The 6,760-nt window shown below is 36.7% G+C and overlaps 1 long non-coding RNA gene across 1 annotated transcript; it reads right to left on the minus strand.

Moving 5' to 3' along the window:
* Nucleotides 1-3,517: 3,517 nt before the first annotated feature.
* Nucleotides 3,518-6,760, minus strand: LOC140148706 (uncharacterized). Its single transcript, XR_011858514.1, has 3 exons — nt 6,591-6,760; nt 4,604-4,686; nt 3,518-4,189 (listed from the first exon to the last, which is right to left on the minus strand). It is a non-coding gene; the product is annotated as an uncharacterized lncRNA (long non-coding RNA).

Below are 6,760 nucleotides of genomic sequence, written 5' to 3' on the forward strand. Positions count from 1 at the left end.
GCTGACTATATATAGCTAGTCTCGCGGCCAGACTGTATGTGGCTATCACGAACATACAGTCTGGGAAACTGAAGGATCTACGTGATTGTGATTGGACAGTCGATTCTGAGTGTCAAGTCACGCAATTGATATAACATCGTTCGCAATTGGTCAAGATACCATGACGTAATTTAACCCCGGAAGCCGTTCGTCAGCTGGCTGCAGTGTATTACGGGGATTTCCCGGGAACTGTTTACGGTTGTTTACGAGGATTTTATGTAAACAAACAAGGTGCTAAACATGAACAAAAGAAAGTATAATTAAAATGCTGTGTGGCGATCCGAGTGACACTTTATGGATACAATTTGTATGGATTTACCGTGACCGGCGCGGCAGACAGCTGAAGCACGATCGCGACAGAGACAGCACAGGGCAGTTTTGTGCTGATCTAAGAAAGCTTAAAAGTGACGTGAGTATATTTATATTTAATTAAATAATTAGGTGGCTGGCATTTTCTTCGGAAGGGGGGGTGGTCCCAAAAATACAGGGGGGGTCATAGAATTTAGAATTTTCAGACCCAAAATAGGGGGGGGGGTTATAATTTTTTTAACACCTAAAATAGGGGGTTTGTAGAATTATTAAGGGCTGGCGACTAAAAATTTTCACGCGCTGCGTGCGCATTATTTAACTTCACAATCAAAATATGCATACAATCTATAGCTATATAATGCAAATTTTTTATGCACTTCACGCATCTTCATCGCTCTTAGCCTTTGGCGCACTCCGCTTTAGTTCCGGCAATGAATGATTTGTCTTGAGTGCGTGTAGGTGGAAGGGGGTGGGGGTGGGGTTGGTCATAAAAATTTTTGACCCAAGATAAGGGGTTGTTAAAAGTTTTGGCTGCGATAGGGGGGTCATAAAAATTGACTCTGGTCACTGACATATTTGGGACCCCCTTCTGAAGAAAATGCCAGCCCCTTATACTAGGAGCTTTACATGAATTGAATCCTACAGTCTGAGGGCCGATGACACACATTCGATGGGTGTACATGTAAGGTGCTTGCATGGAAGGTCATTAGTTCAAATCATCCTCCACTGACCTCCAGACATGCTCCAGAAGACATGCAAATGCATTTGCATGTCTTCTGGAGCATGTCTGGAGGATGAGTGAACTGATGACCTTCCGTGCAATAATTAGGGACTGTGCAATAATTATGAGCCGGGGGGCGGGTAAAATTTCCGAACGGTTCGCTAAAAATTGCTTGCCCCACCCTCTCAACCTGCCAAAAATTATTTGCCCCCCCCCCCCTTGCGCATGGCCGCATGCCAAATTTTTGGGATCCTAATTTACAAGATACATGTTTGAAAGCGCAGCAAGCAGGAATATTTATGATTTCCGTACTGTTTTCCTAAGCCTTTTAGAGCGTTTTTATTTAAAAGGCGCCACATGAATGTGTGCCAACAATTCCTAACACCCCCAAGTATACCCTCCAGGGCTCATAATTATTGCACAGCCCCTTATATGTACCGCAGGGTGGTGAATGGGGGGGGGGGGGGCAAAGTTTTTTTGGTAGGCCAAAGTTTTTTTGGTAGAAAAAATAAAACCCTGTTCTATGGGGCTGACCTACTGAGATTTTTCCAAAATTGGGAAACAATTTAAGTTTACAAATGAATGCCACTGAGTAAACCAAATGTTGGGAGGGTAATTTTTAAAGTTTGACTAGCTATAAAATGTACCTACAGTCCACCTGATCTGCAACCAGTATGTGACCAGTCACAGTGTATCATTTTCAATTTACCAAAAAATTGTTTGATTTTAAACAATAAAAATATTTTATTCTTTTTCCTTTAAAATTTACAGGTTGAGGTGGTGTTTCAGTGGTTGACCAAGCCTGGGAAACTTACAGAAGCCACCTGGGAGTCAGCAATATGAGGTTCCACATTCTGCATTATTAGTCTGATGTACACTGGTGTGGCAACAAGCATTCCACAAACAACTTTTAATTTAACACATTCCAATTTAGAAACTAAATTTATGCAGTGAACTGTGGCAACAAATGAATAAGGATTGATATTATGAAGCTTTGTTAGACTGGATAGACAGAAGCTGAGAATCATGTTTATTCAGTGATTCTCAAATCTCCAATGAGTGCACCACTATGAACTCTTTAAATTACACCATAGTACCACTTTCAGTGCACCTTAATAGCATGTAATTGGTACAAAATTCACAGCAAAATCATCTGGCCATTCTTACATCCGCTCACAGCTCAACTTATTGTCAGAAAAATGCAAGTATTTTCATACCCTATGAAATACTTCCACTAACTCATTGTGTGGCAATAGATGGCCTTGAGGTCTACATGAAATGTGTAATTTCCACCTCTTGATGAGAGATGAATGACTATAATCTGACTTATAAATGACCATGGTATATAAAAAATACATTTTATTCAACCTCTTTTCATGGTATCTGAAGATTTACTTTTCATACACTATTGAAAGAAACTATAATTATATTTGATAACACAAGCACTGGTAATACTGTTGGTAATTACAAATGGCATTTAATAACAATCATGACTTTGTATTTCATGACTTTGTATGTGTAACAATGGAAAGAAAGAATAATAATTACAAGCATAATTATTTTAGTTTGTTTGAATTTGCTTCAGTGTTAATACCTGGGGAACTACTCAGAATAAATGTGTTGTCATCATCGAGCAACAATCTGCAGGAAAGGGTACTCTTTTCATGCATCATCGTGGTCTGCAATTTAATATACAATCCTAAAACCTTTGGGACAAAATATTTTTGCAGGCAAAAATAAAAATCATGAAAGATCATGGGTTTTATTTTTGCCTGCAAAAATGTTTTTGTCCCGTAGGCTGTAAATGTTTGAAACTGTGAATACAAGAAACTGCAAGTTGAAGGGGTTGGAATAAGCGATAGCCCGATAGCCATGCCTACCAAATTTTCCATTGGGCTATTGGGTTTTATCTCCATGTGGCCCGTCGGGCTATTTAAAAAACATTTAATTAATTTATTTAGTTATTTATTTTTTCGGTTTTGGAGTGTCCCTGGACCCTAGAGCTAAGGCCTTAAAAATTGTTTGATTGGCGTAACCCGAAAGCTTAACCCTAAACTTAAACACCCTAAAAAATAATAATAAAAAACCTTTTTTTAAAGTTCCAAGGCCTTTATCATACACGCAATTTACAGCTTAAAAAGCGGGTGCAAAAACGAAGAAAAAAAAAAAGGGAAAAAATGCTGACCGACCTACCCTAATTTTTCAAATGTCAATCAAACAATTTTTAGGCCTAAATGCTAGGATCATTCATGGTTGATATTTAAAAAATAAGAAGAAAAAAATAATAGGCCCTAGTGTTTTTAATATGCAAATAGTTATATATAATGTGTTCATGTCATACTCTATTAATGATTTCAAAATGGATACAAATGCATTTTGAAATCATTAATAGAGTATCTCATGAACACACCGAATTATAGCTTTGCAAAAACACTGGGGCCTTTTTTCTTATCTTTTGTTTTAAATGTCAATGAAGACTGATCCTAGCATTTAGCTCTAGTACAGGGACACTCCAAAACCAAAACAATAAAAACAAAAAAACACTTAAATACAGAACTGTACTCTCTGAACTTTAATTATTGTTCCAAGTTTGGTTCCTGAACCAAACCGTTGATTTTCAAAATTAAAAAGTAAGTGACAGATGCTTTACCACGTAACAACATACACCTTTTTAATTTCTTTGTAGCAAAATTAATTACGGTACTCAAAAATTAAATTTTCTGACTGCAGTTCTTTCAGAGGCCCTGTATTAAATCAAATTCCTGTGTCATAATCTTTGACTGTTATACATGTGTACATTGTTTATGTAATTTTAGAGTAATACTGGAGCCCTTTTAGTTTTGTTCTCCATGAACACAATCATTTTGTGTTCTGTGTTTCTGCACAATTCATTTTCATACAGGCCAAACAAGTGTTTTTGTCTGATTTTTCTCAATTGCTGAATGCTGTAACTTTACATCTAATTGCTATTTGAGAAGTATGTGACAAATCAGTAGGCTACATAATCCACTGAATAATCAGCAATAATAGTTCTGTCTGTTGATTCAAAAATCGGTTGTTCGCTATTTATGTCCAAGGTGGCCATCACAAGGTCCAATTTCCAAATCATCATGCATGCTCCTGTATATGTAAGACAATAATAACAATTAAACATAATATATTAAATGGGTCTGATAAATGTCTGCATGGAGATTTATTCACCAATAAAGTGAGTGCTGAGACGCCTCATGCATGTTTACGTATCATTGAATCAGTGACATTATGGGGATTTAGTATTTTTTTTTTCAATTCAAAAGCAAATAAAAAGAGCCATTTTAGTGTGCTGCCATAGATTATGTTTTTCACATTTTCAAGCCTTTCTGTGATTGTTTAGGGTAATGTAGCCTCTTCCAGTTTTTTTAGTTGCTTGTCTTATCTAGGCTTATTTATATTCCACCATTCTTAATTAATTTCACCAATATACTCTATGGTGTTTTGCTGTTGGCATGATTCTAAAGGAAAAAATGAGTTGACATTAAGCATGTTTCTACTTACAAAGTAACAGGTCATTGTCTGTCAGAAACCCAAGATCGTGTTGCATCAAGCCATCTCCATTACTGTTGTTCATCAAATGTCAACTGCAAACCAAATACACAAATTAATGATTTAATAAATGGCAGTTTTTCTCACAAATGATGTTTTCATCATAAAATAAGTATATCCCCATTTACCAATTCCTCATGTTTGCTAAAAATTGTGCCCTGAGCTGGCGCTCTAATTGGATATGGTATATTAACCGGCACTCAACTTGAGCTAGCTAAACCTGATTTATCTCTAGGCCTCAACCGACATGGCAGAACTGTCTACCGATTGGATATCGATGTAAATAATATCGGCCAATATCTGATCCGATCAGATATCAGTTAAAAATTCTTTTTTTTTTAATTCAATTTAAAAAATTTTTCCAAAGTTTCCAGCAACTTTGAAAAACCACTGGACCTATTCGGAGGTGCTAAGATCAGCCAAAATTAATTTAAAAAAAAAATGGAAACAATTACGATTTTCCATGCATTTATAATAATTATGTAATAGATGAAGAGCTAAGAGGTAAACATTTGTTGATAGTTTGCATATTGGATAACAAACTGTAATCTTTGCGTAATTTTGTTCCCAATTTTTTTCTTCAAATTAACTGTGCTAGCACCTCAGAATAGGTCCAGTGGTTCTTCAAAGTTGCAGAAAACTTTGCAAACAAAAATAATTGGAAATTTTTTTTGAACTGATATCCGATCAAATACCGATATCGAAAATATCTGGCCGACGGTACGATATCCCATTTAATGATCGGTTGATCCTATTTATCTCCAAACAAAAATGATACTGAGATATTATTTTAACTAATTTTGAGTTAGATTCAGAATGCCAAAATCGGGACTTCACATGTGAAAAAAATCCCCACCATACTCCCATGGGACCAGGATTTGTACCATTCGAGAATCGAGACAGTAACGTTGCTTACTACTTACTTGAGTACTCTAGCTTCAAATTTGCACACAATAGTTTTACATGTACAGCTTTGTACGCTCGATGCTCGAGTCCATTTGCTATCATTATTTCAGTGGATCTGCCGATCAGCATTGACATGTAATATTTCTGCTGATTTTGATGCAAGTTAAAATTTGATTGAGTCAACTGTGTATTTTAAGGAAATGCTGCCTGTCTAATATTTAATTGAAGTGCAAACTGCAATTTTAGCAACAGTTTTGATACGATCTCCAGCAGTGATCGGCTTTGTTTACTTACAGCTTCCCTAGCCATTGATTTCTAAGTACTAGATTTTGATAGCTCAGGACTCGTCTTTAAATAGTGTGAAGCTATCTGTGACAAATTCAAGCTAGACTTCTCGTACAAGCGTTCATGTGTATTGTGTAATTACACACACAATCAAACGTTTATAAATTAACACTGTATGAAGGCCGCAGTCACCTCACACTTCATCCCGAACCTGGTGCACTGCTGCCTTGCAATGGTGCTATAAGTATAATATATGTTGCACTTGCAGTAAATCAAAGTTTGATGAGCGCGTGACGTGCCGTGATGTTGTAAAGTCTGAGCTAACAATGTGTTATGTACAGCACAAAGATAATTTGTACATTTCCACTGACTCCACATCAGCAGATCACCTCTGCAGACAACAATCAGACAAGTGTGTTCCAACGGTAATAAAAATGACTGACTGAGCTGAGCTGAGTAAATTTTGTGATGTACACTCTCGTCAAAGGTTTACTCATGTACTCCAAACGCCATGCCATCAGACAGAATCAGTATGTAGAGTATCATGCATGCATGCAATGGCTAGTATTATAATATATTTATAATATTCCAGTGTAATAGTATGTATGCCATGTACAAATGATGTAAACATTGTAATGTACAGGAGGATGTATGCAGAGATTGCAGGGATTTTAGACTGGACTCAATGGACCTGGCCTGTCGAGCTGTATCAATAAAATCAACAGAAATCAGTTCGTTAAGTACTTACTTTCTCGTCTTGAGATTTTCTTTCATGAAAAGGTGCTCAAAATTACCAAATAGATGTTGAAAATTCGGTCAATTTTCAATCAAATCTGCTCGCGTTGACAGATCGTGCTACGGTGCTGCGGCGAACGAAATCAATCAGCTGTTCAAAGGTCAGATCAAATTGATCAGGTC

This window comes from Amphiura filiformis, chromosome 3 (genome assembly GCF_039555335.1).
Source record: "Amphiura filiformis chromosome 3, Afil_fr2py, whole genome shotgun sequence".
Lineage (NCBI taxonomy): Eukaryota > Metazoa > Echinodermata > Ophiuroidea > Amphilepidida > Amphiuridae > Amphiura > Amphiura filiformis.